The 15,349-nt window shown below is 38.8% G+C and overlaps 1 long non-coding RNA gene across 1 annotated transcript in view; it reads left to right on the top strand.

Moving 5' to 3' along the window:
• Window positions 1-469: 469 nt before the first annotated feature.
• Window positions 470-15,349, top strand: part of LOC138690160 (uncharacterized) — a 31,777-nt gene continuing 16,897 nt past the window's right edge. Inside the window, exon 1 of the long non-coding RNA XR_011328980.1 lies at window positions 470-6,377. This is a non-coding gene — a long non-coding RNA (uncharacterized lncRNA). The remainder of the gene's footprint in view (window positions 6,378-15,349) is intronic.

The following is a 15,349-nucleotide window of genomic DNA, read 5'->3' as shown; positions in this document are numbered from 1 at the left end:
ATGTGGGAAGAAGGCAAACTGCTAATTTCCTAAAGAAACATTCAAACTTTTCCATCCCTTTGAAATATATACATAGTTATGCATCTTACCTACGAAACTTTTTGAGTGAGAAAGTTCCCTTGAAAGTCCATATATTTGATCTCAGTTGTGGAGTTTGGCAAGCTGTTTGATCAATGATTACAGCATATCTATGGATCAGAGCATTAGAAATTTAAAGGAAGTAACGCTGAAAATGGTTTGGGCCTGATTCTGTACTCAGTCAACCTGGCTTTCACAAGATGCTGAGCTTTGGTTTCGATGGTCATCAGAGTGAAAGCTGGTAGTCATCCATGACGTAGGATTAGTACAAGTTTACAGTTGTTGACCTGAATCTCTCATACAGCCTGACAGAGTTAAGGAAAAAATATACAAGAACAGAGTTGTGGACATTTTTCTTTGCTAGAAGACCAAGAACAAATCATCACACCTACTTTTTAGTCTCTTATTTGCTAAATAATATTGTGCAGGTCATTTGCGTTTCTCCTTCACAATCAAGCATGTTAAGAAACACAAGTTATGCCTGCAAGAGCCTTCCACTACAATTCTGCCCTCTTTTCTCATTCGTGTGTACCTGAAGTGATAAATAAAATCTGAAGTTATAATATGCAAAGCTGTGAAATATATGTCAGCCCACTGAGTCCTTTTCTCACCAGTACAGAACAGAAGGCAGCTTCCTGGCTATTCAGGAGCATTATGCTACCAACAAAATTCCCAGTCGTTACAGCAGAGACCATCTTCTGTTCTCAACAAATACAGAATTAAAGAATGTATTTGAGGGTGGAGAGTGGGATGTTTATGCTTGTGGCCTGAGGAAAAATGTCTATTGGTATTTAATCCTCATACCTTTTCCCTGGTTAAGCAGATACATGGTTTGTTGCAGATTTCTCATTACGCAGAGTGAGAGCTTCCATTGAGAAAGGGCACGGTCACAGGTTAAAATTAGTTTAAGGTGTGTTTTCACATATACTGCTGGTATCAGCCGTCACTCCAGGTTTGTGCCAATGCCACTTACTTTTAGTTACCCATCAGAGCAATACAAGGACCCCCCCACACACCTAGCAGGGTGCTGGGTGAGATGTGTGATGGTCAATTGGCCAAAAAGCCACCTGGGACTGATCTTTGAATCCAGAAGGTCTTCAACAGTAAAGCCTCCAGGAAGGGATTCTGTGAAGGAGGGAATTTTTTTTTTTTTTCCTTTTTCTATTTTTGTTCCCCAAAATAATTTGTGCATCTTCCCCCACTCTTGTTTTCCCAGGCTGGCAGGATTACTCCCTTTCATCCTTTTCTGAGCAACCCAGAGAGACTCCCTCAAGCCTGCATGTCTGCAGGAGGCCAGTGCTTGGTAGGTGCCTAAAGAGCTCTAGCCTTGCTAGTCCCCTCATTCATAAGTACCACTTCTCCAGTGCTGCATTAATGGAGACAGCTTGCTGTGGGACAGGGACACTGGAGCCTGGGCTGCCTAGGGTGGTGGGAAGGCCTGGGGGTATGGGGCTTCTGGTTGCCCTACACCAGGCTTGGTGGAGGAGAGCAATACTAGGATGTGTCTGAAAAGGAAACAAACCTTGGCATATCTGCACAGAGAGACAGAAGATACTGAGGCAGAGGAAGATCACACTCCAACATCCATGATGGAAAGTGAAGACCTTTCCTAACTGGGAACCGATTTGTTATGGGGGCAGGTTGGTTAATATAGAAAGTTTCTTTTTAAAAACATTTTTCAACCTGCATTAGTCTGCATTTAGTTTTGAACCAGATTGTACTTGCAGAGCAGGGTATGTGTTTGAACTCTACTGAAAGCCTGCAGCCAACAAGGGAGATAAAGGCATTCTGTTCCTCACGTCACGCAATAATAGGGAAGACATTAATAATGCTGCACTGAAAAATAAACCCTCTATTTAGATAGCTTTATGCAACAATAACAGAAGCCTGTTCATGAGCTCAGTGTACTCTTTGCTTATTAGGTACACTATGTACAAATTACACAAACTTGCTTAAGCCCCTGGAATTACAAAATTCACAAGCTAATTAATCAGAGCTTGACAATGCAGCAGAGGCCACTTCACCTCATATCCAGTGTCAGAGAGGGAAGATAATTTCGTCATGCAAGCACAAGCCTGTGGTAGAGGACGTCTGGTTTTGACTCCTAGCTTTGTTCAGTCAATTCTGCTTCAATTCTCATGGGAATAATATTTCTGATTGACTGATCTGTCTGTGTTAATAATTAAAATTTGAAATTTGGGGCAGGGTGGGGGAAGCAGGAGTACCTTTTGAAATAGATGAATACTTAGCCCAATCCGGAATTAATTTGTGGAGTATCTATATGCTTCTGTAATATAAATAATTACACATTGTGTACAACACAAGAAAATGGATGACCTACAGCTAGTGCAGAGGCAACATCATCTGTAAAATAGAGTGTCAGCTTGTCTTCAGAGTTTCTTCTAGGACATTTAGACTCTTTTTTTTTTTCCTTTTCTTGAAGTTCAAATCATTTGTAAGACCTGCAAGATACACTCCCTGTGTATGATATTGTGAACTTCTCCGTTGTCTGTGGAACTGGGTACATTGCTCTTTATATGCCAAATGGGACGGCAGGAGTATCTTCAGTAAGAGGTCCTTAGCCAGTAACTACACTAAAAACCAAGTAGTTGGTTAATATTTTATGTGGTGATCATAGATTGGCAGGCTGAAAAGCAAATCTGTGCATAAAGCTAAAACAAAGCAATCAATCACACAAGCTCCATAAAGCATATTTATGAAGTTGTGGAAATTCTGAAACAAACAGAAATCCTATTGTAGAGCAACAGTTTGGGCTATCTTGTCTTTCATAAAATTTTGCCACATTGGCCTCTCCAGAGATCTCAGGCTTTCGTGAAAAAGATATTGTCGTTATCCTTAGCTTTAGTTTTAGGCTGTTTTATTCAGTCACTGTGCTCCAACATTAACCACAGCAATGTGAAGCATGAACATTGCTGCATATTGTGAGCACTGTAACAACAATAGTCAACATTCGCCTATTGTGATTGTTTTCTGTTTAATGAAACATCTCAAGAACTTCCCAATGCTATAATTATCTCATGAAAGCCTGTAATAAAGTTAAATTCATATGTTACTTGGCAAACGCAAGGTTTTGATAGATGTTCACAATTTTTAAAGCATGTTAATTATGTTTTTATTTTCTCCCTCTCTGAGGTGTACCTAGGCAGACATAGGGTACCAGGTATGGCTGCATATGAAGAAGGATATGAAAAGACTTGATAAATGTTTTAAGAACTGACACATTTCCAAAATCATTTTCTCTAAAATATATGACCTATATAGAATAAGTGATGGAGCAAGGCAGAAAGAAAGCTTTACTGGCACAACATTTATATAACTCTCTACTGTCATTTGTTTCTATATATTTTTAATGAAAAAAAATGGAATATGAACTGGATTTTATTGCCTTTTTGAAACAGCAGCATATGGAATTTTGTTCAGCCTTATATTCTCTGAAATGCATGATCAAGCTCTCTTTTAGACTTCCTTTCTAAAGATCCTTTCAAAAAGGCTCAGTGGTGGAAAACATCTTTCAAAAAAATGTTTTTTAAAGGGAATATTTTAAAGGGGCTTGAGTCTTTGTGCATGTTAAAGTATCCCGTTGTTAATATCATAGCATTTTCATGTAAAATAACAATAAGGAAAATATTCTTCATTTCTCAGCTTTTTTTTCTCTTTTCTGTAAGAACAGATTGCTGTTCTCCTGTCTGCAATGAACTTGCACCGGCTGTATCAGAAATTCAGCACAGGAAAAGAAAAAAGGTCGTTTACCTTGCAGATCCAACAGCAGAAAATACTCCTCAAGTCTTTGGCTAGAGCTGATCAATGTAAAGAAGGCCTAGTTTCAGGTTATGTAATGTTAGATGATGGGGCCACACATTAGGAGCTATTCTAAAAATAAAAAGGTCTATAAAGTAGGAAGAAAAGAATGAGGTGTACTTTCCAAGCCCTAAGTTTTGCAAACTAAAGGTGCTGCTTCTTTTCTAAGTCCAGCCCAAAATTTCACATTTTGATGCTTTAGCTTAAAGCTCGATGCTTCATAAATCTGATTTTCTAGACAGTTTCCTTTTTAACAAAGAATGTTTCGCAAATTTCTCTACAAGAGTGTAAAATACTGAGTTTAACTTACATGTGGACATATAGCTTCTCTGAGGCCTAACACATTTCTAAAAGATCTCAGCTGGAAGTAGTAGCAGCTGCTGAAGAAAATGGAAAAGAGCATCAAGATCTGTTGCACAAAAGAAGACAACATGATCAGGGTACTATAAATGGTATAAAGTCGCTAGGAGTCTTGCTAATCTTCTCCCTTCTCAAGGCCCTTTCCCCCTGAGGAACTTGAGAAGGGGAAGAAGGAGTAAGGTAGAGAGGCAAAAATATGATGAAACTATTTAAATAGCAAAATAGGTTTGGGCATGGAAAATGTCACTGCTTTCCGTTGTGGGGAGGGGGGGGAATCCCTTGATAAAGAAATATAGATCAATTGAAATAGTTTGTGGCCACAGAACCTCAGGGTGGAGGCTTGGTTATCCCTGCATTCCCTGACAGCCTGACCAGTTCAAGGACTCTGAGACACAATATGATGGCTGCGAGGGACTGTCTTCCCTCATGGTGCTTCATGGAAAGCGTGGTCCAGTTTGGAGGTCCAGACTAGAAGAAAATGGGACTGTGACTCATTTCCTTGTAATGGCTTTGAGTAGCTGTAAGAACCTTCATAAGTTAATATGTATTGTTTGGGTTTTTTTAGCCAGCATAATAATTTTGGACTTTTGGCTAAAAGAAAGCTTTTATGGGGAAAGTTCTATTTTTTCATTCTTAGTCATGTTTCAGGTTCTTGTTTTTGTTATTTGGATGCATCTGTGCCATTTCTGGGATTCAAGTGTCCTGGCTTTCTATGACTTTAGCTTCCTGGTGACCATTGACATGGATCCTGCCCACCTCACCCAGCAGCTCTCATCTGCATTAGGTATTCGTTCTTACAATAGTATCCATGAAGAAAAGAAAGAGCACAGTGTGGCAATGATTTACAAAGACTGACAGAACACTGAAGCAATAATTTACACACCCCTCAGATCATGAAAGAGAACTGAATTTCTGGAGGGAACAGTAGCCATCTAACTAATTGCTTTAAGCAAAAAACTCACTGTCAAGGTCAGTCTAAAAACACAGTGAGGCAGGGTATATTTTATTACATGGAACCTCTCAGTGTTTTAATTTGATTATGTTATTAGTTCCATGTAAGTGTATTAACTGAAAAGGCATGATTAGCTGAATAAATTTCAGAAGTGATGTGAAGGCTGGTGTCAGCAGTTAGAATCCAGACACCAGTTTTTGCCTATGAAGGCAAGAAATAAAAATTTAAGGTGGAACTTCCCAGAAAAGACACCTGAAAAATCTATTGTGGGAAAGGAACACTTAAGGGATTTCTGCTTGCCCAGGCAGAGGAAAAGCCCCTTTGGTCAAATGACAAGAAAAAGGACAGTTAACAGAGTCTTTTGAAGGTCAATTCAACCTTGGAAAATTAATCTGGAGAACATAGCTCTAAACAAAATTTTCAATAGCAGAGAGCAGCACTGCCATGAGGCCCTGTCTGAAAAATCTTTGAACACTGACAGGTGATGTTCACATTAAAAAAAAACCAAACGAACAAACCAAACCACCACACAGCGTTTATTTTGATACTTTAAAGAAAGTTGACTCTGCTTCAGAGTATATTTGAGGACTTCAAAGGTAAGACTGAAATTCCATTAGACCACTATTATATGCTTTTGAATGCTTTAAAGACAAACACTTCTTCAACAAATAAAAGCATACTGCTGTGAACCCAAATAGTCCTTCTTCCTTTTTCTCTCTGCCTCTTCTTGCACCATTGGGTGTTCATTTGCTCTTCATGGTGCTCTTAGAATTTGAGCTAATCTTCTGATCTTAAATGTCATTGCTGCAGAAAGAAAAAGCTGAGAATATTAGAAATTAGAGAGACTACATCTGTCTGGACACTCAAACTCAAGCACTGATTGGGCATGATGTCAGAGAAAGTAAAAAATTTTTCAGTGATGCAAAGGAAGAAAAGCTGAACCTATGGAGGAATTGCATATATGTATAACTAATCATATCTATGTTTATGCCCTTCTAGGGTGAGAAGGGTATCTTGATGTGAAGAAGACCTTGATGTTGTCTTTGACTTCCTATTTGCAAGATGTAAGGACTGCTCAACCTTGGTGCTGCTGCAGAGGCCATGTTCCCCTTTAAGCCTGCACTGCAGAGCTTGCAGAAGGGAAAGCAAGGCAGAATGGGGTGACATGGTAAGAAAATACCTTCCCTGAACATAGAAGAGGTCTCCAAGGGGAGGAGGCAAGCACACAGGATGAGAAGCCTGGGGGAGAAACTAGTGTCCCTGGGCCAGTAAAGGTGGCAGCAGTTCTGTCCTTCCAGCCCAGTGGGCTGTTTCTAGCTGGGATGTGAGCAAATCTAGCCCTGAATGCTTCCTGATGGCCAGGACCCAGTGTAAGATTTTGCTACAAAATGGTCAGTTCCCACTTTTCTGAGAGGTGAGAGGACATGTCAGGAGAGATTCTTTGCCTCTTTGAGTTTAATGTGAGGTGCTGTAAGTGAATTAGACACTTCAGAATCCCTTTCACAATGGCACAAATCACAAGTGTCTGCCCCTCTGATCTTCTCTTCCCCTCCTGTGTCTTCTGGATGAGTCAGCTTTGTCATTTCAATGCAGGAAGGACAAAATCTGTGCTACCTGTTTTAGTACCCTGATTTTGTCCCATTTGGACTTGGATTTTCCTTCCAATTGTCCTGTTTGCAGGAAAAAATACAAGCAATAATATCCTTAGGACAACTTACTTCTCTTACCAATTTTAGGGTTATATTGTTGTAAGAAATCGTTGATTGGACCTTGGTTATACAATATTTTAGACAAACACCTCTAAAGGAAGAAATTGTTTAGTTTCATTTGAACTTGATTGCCTTTGTCCAGGAACGAGTGTTTTGGGAGATAACAATCCTGAGTTGGTTTTGCATCCATCAGATATGTAACTTTGACATTTATGTTTACCTATGGGAAAGCTATGAAAGGCTCGGGCTATGTTACAGAGACACAGGTGAATGGAAAGCAAAGCAAAACTGTAGAAACAGAACAATATGCACCAATCATGCTGCTGTGTTACTGCCCAAAGGAAGTGTATCTGCATATATCAAACTACGCATTTAAAAAAGGTTGCAAAAATAGCTTACTTTATCATGCTTTGGCCTCTGGGGAGGCAAAGAAAAAAAATTGCTTGGATCTCCCTGTCAGACAGGCTATGAAATGTGTGGGAAGGCATCATTGTAGCCAAACTGAAGTCATGGGTTTACTCTTAAAAGATGGTTCTGCAAGCTCTCACTGTTTCAGGAAATCCTGTTGAAATCGTTGTGATCCCTACCATGAGTCCTTATTTACAGAAATAGGCACTTTGCTACAGCACAGGAAATCCTTTATAGTTTGTGCGTTTATCGAAACTGCTATGATGTATATAAATTGAACTAAAAGCACACCAGTCACTGTTATGACTAGAACAGATCAAACTGTTCATTATGAATTACATTTATTATAAACTTTGCTTTTGTACTGAATAACGAATTACCAAAATCCCAGGAGTGAAACAATTTAATGCCCCTTCCTCACCCAATGATCCTTTCTATAGCTTATTTTAAGGTTAGGTATTAAAGTCTAAGCAAACACTTAACTGCTGGTTTTGGAATATGAGAGAGCAGGCTGTAAGGAGTTATAGCTGTGAGCAAAGGTTCTCTGAACTGGCCTCTGTTTTTCAGGCTTACCAAGACATACACCAGTCGGCACATTGTCGAATGTCCTCTTCTAACTCAGCTGGAAGTGAGAATGAGACTTTGACAATTTCAAAACAGCCCATTGTTGCATAAGGGAAGGAAGGTAAGGTGCTGTTCTGGGGCACTATTCCAGGGTCAAGTCCTACACCTGTGCAGTTTTAGAAAAGGCTTTTCCAAACAGGCAGACGTAGCAGCTGACAATGAAAGAAATGGAACCATTTTGGTCAAATATTTCCCGCTAAATATTATAAAAGAAACGGGCTAAAACTATTTCTTTGGGGAATTAATTCCCAAAGATTACAGCTTTGGAGAGCTTTAATCACCTAGAAATAAAAGTAAAAATGGATGTACCAGTTCTAACATATCTTTCACTGCATTAGAATAATTTTTAAAGCTAAAGGAACAGTGTGAAGTGTCTTACATGATAAAAAATTAATACTAATACTTGAAGAATTAATAAAACATACAAATTCTTAAGCTATTGGAAATCAATAAATACATTAATTACTAAAGCTGCAATACCCATCAGTCTTGTAGAAAGGTATAGTCTTATATAATACGTTCAAATACAACATTGCCCACAACTGAGTAGCTAGTTAAGTCCAGACCTTTTGAATGCTGTAATATAGTAAGATTTACTTGAAGAAAAGGCACAGTTAATTTCTTATCACTGGCAGCTTTCTGTTGCAAGAAAATCTATTTTTCTGCCTAAGGACTGTAGCTGATATGCCAGACTTTATATTTTCTAGCATACTTCTTTGTGAATTGACATTAATGCTCTGATGCATTCTTGTAAAAATTCAGGAACTGATCATAAGGTTTAAATGAAATACCTTTCCTCTGGAAATATAAGTTTTTCCAGAAGAAAAACAATCTATGATAAAATGTCAATTTCCATTGAATTTACTTTGGGAAAGAAATCCAATTGATTGTTCTCAGAAAGTAAAAATACATTAACAATTATGATATGACATTTTTTCCAAATCTATAGCAAAGAATAATATAAAAAGGAATTCACAGAGCATTAAAAATTTATATTCTGCTTTTGCTATGACAACATGTTGAAGAAACCTTTCGTGCAGAATCAAGTAGTTTCTTTAAGACATGAAGTTCACATGCCCCTCAGTAGTTGTAAGATTCCAGATTGTGTGGAATGTATTTCCACCTTCTGGCAAACCCTAATCTGAGTCTCAGCTTGGTGCCCTAACTTGCCTCCTGTGCACACTCTTCAGCCTGATGTCCCAAATCTGTTTACCTGCCAGCCAGCCAGCCCCAAATCCACAAGCTGAAGGGAGGGCTGCTCCGCACGCTTGGGCACTACAACTATTCCTTGGAAAGACATCTCAAAGTAAGGCTGTTCCATGTACCACCTTCTTACCTCACTGCAAGCTTCCATTCAACTTCTTCTCATTGGCAGTTGCTATCACAGGGTTTTTCTGCTGGACTAATAACACTGTTTCCACCACACAAGTTGTTTAATGACTGTTCAGGCAATAAAAAGACTGAAAATTCTCGTGAAAATTTGACATATTATTGCTAGCAGGTATATTAAAAGTATTATGTCCTCAACTTGAAGGTTTATATCTTTTTATTTTTTAAATCTTTATTATTGGAAGTTTGGATATCCTATTCATTGATCAAAAGAAGAATGGTCACATTTGCAGGCACTTACTAAATTCTTACCAGAACCTTGGATACCTTTGCTCACTCAGACTATGTGATTAATTTTATCTGAGCTGATGAGTTGGGTAGTTCTCAGCCATAGCCAAGTCATACCTAGTCACAGAGTGCTGAAATTAGTCGTTAGGGTAGGTCCAGACAAGCTGTGGCACAAAGCAGGGTCATCAGAATATACCAAGGATTCAGTCTATGTCTTTCCACTCCTTTCTCCACGAACTCAAAAAAGTAAGCTTCGTATAGTGTTGCCCAGTCAGAGGATAAAAAGGTCTTTCTGTTGGGTGATGCTTAGCACCCTAAGGTGCATAGGATGAAGTTATGCAAGGTGACTGTACCAATTTTGAGACCAACTAGGGACAGTCTTATTACTTCCTTGGCAAGATTAGCAGCACACCGTGTTAATGGTACTGAGAAACTGGTGAAGAAAGCTCTCATTTAGACAAATTACTCTGTGCCTCAAATTGTTCAGTCCTGTTTGTCACTGCTCCATCTGGCAATGGCCATCAGTATGGTACAAATAGATCTAGATGCAATAGTACATCGTATTCTGCTGATAAATGAAAATAAGGCTTCTGCAGTTACATAGGCTGTACTCATAAATATGACCGTTGCATGTGTGATTTCTGAGATGCAAATATTCTTCCCCAGCTGAACAGATTACTTCCAGTTTGTTAAACAGCTTCCCTCTGGAGCACAAGAAAACAGTCAGGAAACTGTTTTGCTGCAATAGTATTGGTGTTATTTGTGTTTTGATGTTAGTATGAGAATTTTATTAGGAGGCTTATATTTTCATCTTAATTTTGAGTTAAATAAAGTTTTATTGTATTTCCACTGGTGTCCTAAGAAGGAATTTGGTTCAATGTTTTTAACCTCAGGGTTAATTCACATACTTTGGTTTCAGCTGGGAAATGTGAAATTCTTGATTACTCCAAGCCTTCTCAAAATTGACCAGTCTATGAAGACATTAGGCCTTCGGCCTTTACTTGCACTGAATAACACTTTTGGGGGATGACTAGTATTGCTGAAACCTGTAACCCAGATGTTTAGGCATCTGCTTCCTGTTGACTGCAGGGCTACAAGGCAGCTATGAACCTTTTATCCATCTGGGCTAAGTGAGGGGACATTCCACAGTGTTTCTGAGGGATGTAGGACCAAAGCCAAACTGGAAACAAAAGGTCACTAGCGTCATTAATGATGGCTTAAAGAGTTGATTACTAATAACAGCTTTTTTATATTAGAAATTGTGAAATATCACTGAAAGGGGAACATATTTGAAAAACATTAAAAACTATTTAGAAGAAATATAATAGTTGCTTACACTAGAGAGATTGTTTTGTCTTGTTACCTTTGATGTGATGGGGTTGTGGTAATTGTGATGGGACTGCAATAACTCCTAGAGGTCCCATTTTGCTACCTCTTATGAAAGTTCTTGAAAAGAGAGGTCCTTGAATAATAATCTTGTTAATGAAACACTCCAAAGGAGAACAGCTGCCAAGAATGGTGTCTATATTCCTGACGTTATAGAGCAGGGAAGGAAGCTCACTTCTTAGCTGGGGTTGACTACAGAAGCAATATTACATCTTCATGCAAATCATAAGGAGTCATCACCAAACAGGAATGTTTCCAGTACTCTTCTGCACAGATCTGTATAGCCAACATACACGGTGATTCAGAAACCAGTGAAACTACATAAGCAATAACGGCAGGTCCGTTGGACCACTACTGAGTTTCACACAATTTGGTGAGTTGCGCCTATCAGAACAGTGTGTTTTAATACAGTCAAATGCAAGGTCATACATGTAGGAACAAATAATGCAGGCAAGAAACTGAATTCTTAAAAGGGATTAATCTCACCTAACTTCAGATGCCTTAAATGCATCTGTTAACATCTCAGCTGGTCATACTAGATCCCCTTTATAGTCAGTAGATAGAAAAAGCTACCTCTAGAGTGTAATTCACCAAGCCTTAACTAGTTGTCTAAATTCTATCAGTTACTCCTAAAAGTGTTTATTGGCTTTAACTAATAATAAAGGGAGGCCAGGTGCCTAGAATAACCCTGCCATGGGTAGATTCTTCCTACACATGCTTCAGGAAACAAATGTTCTCTTTGCTGTTGATCACAGTAATCTAGCATACAAGAGCATAGACAAAAGTGAGCTCACAGCAGCTTTAATTATTAGTATTTTATAGATGCTGTGAGATCCTAATCCCTTTGGTAATTGTTTATTATTAGTAGCAGTATTAATATTGGTATAATTTGTTTTAAGCTTAGCGAGGAAGCTCCTAAAATAGGAACATTGTTTTGTTTGATTTTTTGTAGGCTCACTAAATCAGGCTTTCAAGTCATGTACAGCTTAAGAGGAGGTTGGGGCTTTGTTTCCAGAGCAAATCTGAATCTCCAAATGTGGGAAGCAGCAGGCTAGAAGATGTGATGAGGTGGATGTTAATGGGATCTCAGCTGAATGTTCAGCCTGTTCTTATTCTGCAACAGAGAGTTAGGAGTTTGGGAAGCAATTGTCATCGTCCACTTGTAAAGTTCTACCAGATGTTTCTTCCTCTCAGGCCTTGGAGAGGTGCATATCTCAGACACCTAAGGTTTTGATTTGAGGTTTGTGAGTCAGCAATGGTAGTCATTCCCGCACTACAGAGTATGCTAATGAATGCAGAAATTCTATGCTGGTTTATATAAGCTCTACCATGGAAAAAATATCAGTAACATGCTATTAAACCATGAAACAGAAATCATTTTTTCTGCCTAATCAAATCCTCACAAGTTCAAGAACCTGTTCCTTTTCAGTCCTGATATTGTGCCCAGGACTTTTAGGGTAGGTTTCTTTTAGCAGGTAATACAGCAGGAGCATCTCAGAAAATATTGCATGCAATAGGGAGTGTATTAAGGAAGTAAATGGTATGATGAAGTGGCTTCCCTATTGTTTTCTTGTTCACAGCTTTTCTGACTCAGCTAACAATGCAAATGTTATTGTTATTGTTTGTGCATTACCATTCCTGCACAGGCCATTTGCTCTAATTTTTCAAGATTTTGTAGCAGTTAATCTAACGGTTTATACTTCAGCAGAATTCCCATTGAGATGTATGTATGTGGTATCTGAATAATGATTAAAGGATTGGGCATGCATAGGAGAAAGCTGATGAGTTGCTACTTGTGGTAATAACACTTACTGTTCTTTTATCCTCAGGCAGGCAGCATTAGATGCTGCCTTTACAGAACAGTGCTGCCTTTACAGAACAGTACTGTCTTTGTCAAGCAGGAGATAATCTGGAACCTCTGTTTTTTAACCATCTGTTCTTTGCTGAAGTCTTGTGAGGTGCCCCAGTGTCCTTGTTCTCGCTCTCCTTACAATGCTCTGAATTCCTCTCGCATCTTTAGGCTTCAAAGAGAAGCACATGGGGCTACACGATGTACATTTGTCTGCCAAATACAGCCCTATTTCTTAGGTGTTCTTTCTGCTTATGCCTTTGATGTTTCTGTTTGCTTTTCTGCAATATAAGAAGAGACCTACAGGGTTATGAACTGCAAGAATATTTAGTCCATACACATACTTTCTATACCTCAGATTTACAGGACTCTTTCTTCTGGGAATAACTAGATCCTCCACATGTTGGAGAAGCTGTTTGCGGATCCTGGTAAGCAGAACTACATCAATTCAATCAATGCTCAAAGAAAATTGCTGATATTTCTTCTGTATTATGACTTGGAAGGCCAAAAAGCAGTTCCCACTGTTATAATACCTTGCTGCGTTAATGTGGGTGATGGAAAATGTTTCTTCCCATTGCCTAATTGATTGCCAGCACTGTTAACAGCTGATAGCAGCAGCTGCCAGAAGAAGCCATTTGTAGAATATAATAGCAAGTTTTATTCAGCCTGCAAAATCAGAACCTATGCTACGTAACGAGACTCTTGAAAAAGCATATCAACAATGATACAAACCCCATAGCAGCATTGTGGCAGGTAAGAAGGCCTGTCTGATGGACTGTGCTTGTAGGAACTGGTATAGCACTGGTCCAACTGAAAAATGCAAACTTTATGACTTAGTCCTTGGGCTGCATAGCAGGAGCCAAGATTTGCACCCCTGGAACAGCCTGAGTGTTAGTAATATGGAAACTCTGACTCGTGACTGTCTGAGGTCCCAAAGCAAGGTTTGGAATGAAACCTGTATTTATTTAAGGATATATTTCTTGGCAGCATTAGAGGGACATTACCACAGATTCTCTGCTTTCAAGCTAATTTCTACAGTAACAATAAGAAGTTTTAGGTCAGAGATCATACAGAACTTTTTTAAGGAAAAGCAAATTAAATTCCATTTTTAAATTTATACCTATTAAATATTCACAGAGTTATATCTTCTATAAGAAGATGTAAAAGCCCTTGCTAGGAAACTTTTACTAGTTTAGAAAATTTGTAACAATCACACATCTGTAAGCAGCACAGATTGTACTTGCAGTATGGGAGACTGTGCTGTAGACTGTGCAGCAGTCTGGAAAAAGACTCAGATGATTAAGGAACAGTCAGTGTGATGTTATGGCTGAGGGAGTTAACATGAATAGAGAAAGTATGACTGAAGAGGAGTACAAGTGTGGTATTGCTGATCTGTAGGGAAGTAATGACGCCTGCAGAGCCCAGGGTCCATTTTTGGCCAAGAACTCCAAGGAGATGCACTTGGTGAAGGGCTCCATGAATGACCTGTAGTGTGATTCCAGTGAGGCTTTTTTTTCAGTGAGAATCATAATAAACTCACCCTATTTAGCCTATCCAAAAGAAATTTTAAGGTCAACTTGATAACAGACTTTAAGTGTTCCCATTGGGGTGAAGTCAGATCAGTTCAGATTGAGACTATTCAATCCATTCTTAGCAATGAGGATAAGAGAATATTGGAAGTCAAAGGGGTAATGCAAAAGTATCTTTGGAAAATCCTGAGATATGTATTATTGCAGGACTGTGTCAAAAAAGCCTATTCTGGCCTTACAATATATGAATACACACACACACACTTCAATTAACAGATTTGCTGTTGCTCTTTCTAAAGAAAAATTATTTGGGTTCTGTTTTTCAAATCCAGTAGCACTGAGTTGAAATTGAGTCATTAAATTTAGACACTGATACTTTCTTCCTTATAGATACCTGGTCTTTCATCTTATTTTCATGAAAGGCTTTCCAATGTAAAGGTACTTAGAAATAAGAGCTCTGCGTAACATATTCCATGCTGAATAAGCATGTTCGCACATAGAGTAACTCACGAATAATTGCTTTCCATAACTTTATCTGCAGACACATCTGGGGAGCTTTTTACTTCATTTTAATATTTTGAAGTTGTCTGTAAATGTAGACTTATATTTTAGGTATATATTCATATTCTGTGAAGTTTTCTTCTGTCAATGTAGAATAGCTGTAATTTAAAAGTGTAGTGCAGTCCATCTCTTCCTGATCCTTCCTGGCATTTTCAGTCTATGCCAGGTCCACAGTGCTAGTGAAAATGTTAGGGTCAAACTGGAACAGTGCTGGGGAATCAGTCCCACATGGGTCTGGTTCTGACCTGCCATTTGAGACAGTGCCCAGTTGTACACTCATAATGCTGGTGAGAAGTGGCTGAGCACTGAGCTACAGCAGAGCTTTGATTTCTAGAAACCAAAAGATAAGTTAGAAGGTGAGAAGTTAATTCAAATGCTTTTCTTATAGCCATCTGACACTAGGGTGTTTTTCACAAGCATTTTGGCCTAAAACATGTGTGGATTGTCATAGAAATCA

Source organism: Haliaeetus albicilla, chromosome 20 (assembly GCF_947461875.1).
Source record: "Haliaeetus albicilla chromosome 20, bHalAlb1.1, whole genome shotgun sequence".
Classification (NCBI taxonomy): domain Eukaryota; kingdom Metazoa; phylum Chordata; class Aves; order Accipitriformes; family Accipitridae; genus Haliaeetus; species Haliaeetus albicilla.
Note: the sequence above shows the minus strand (reverse complement) of the source record. Positions and strands in the feature narration are given on the sequence as shown.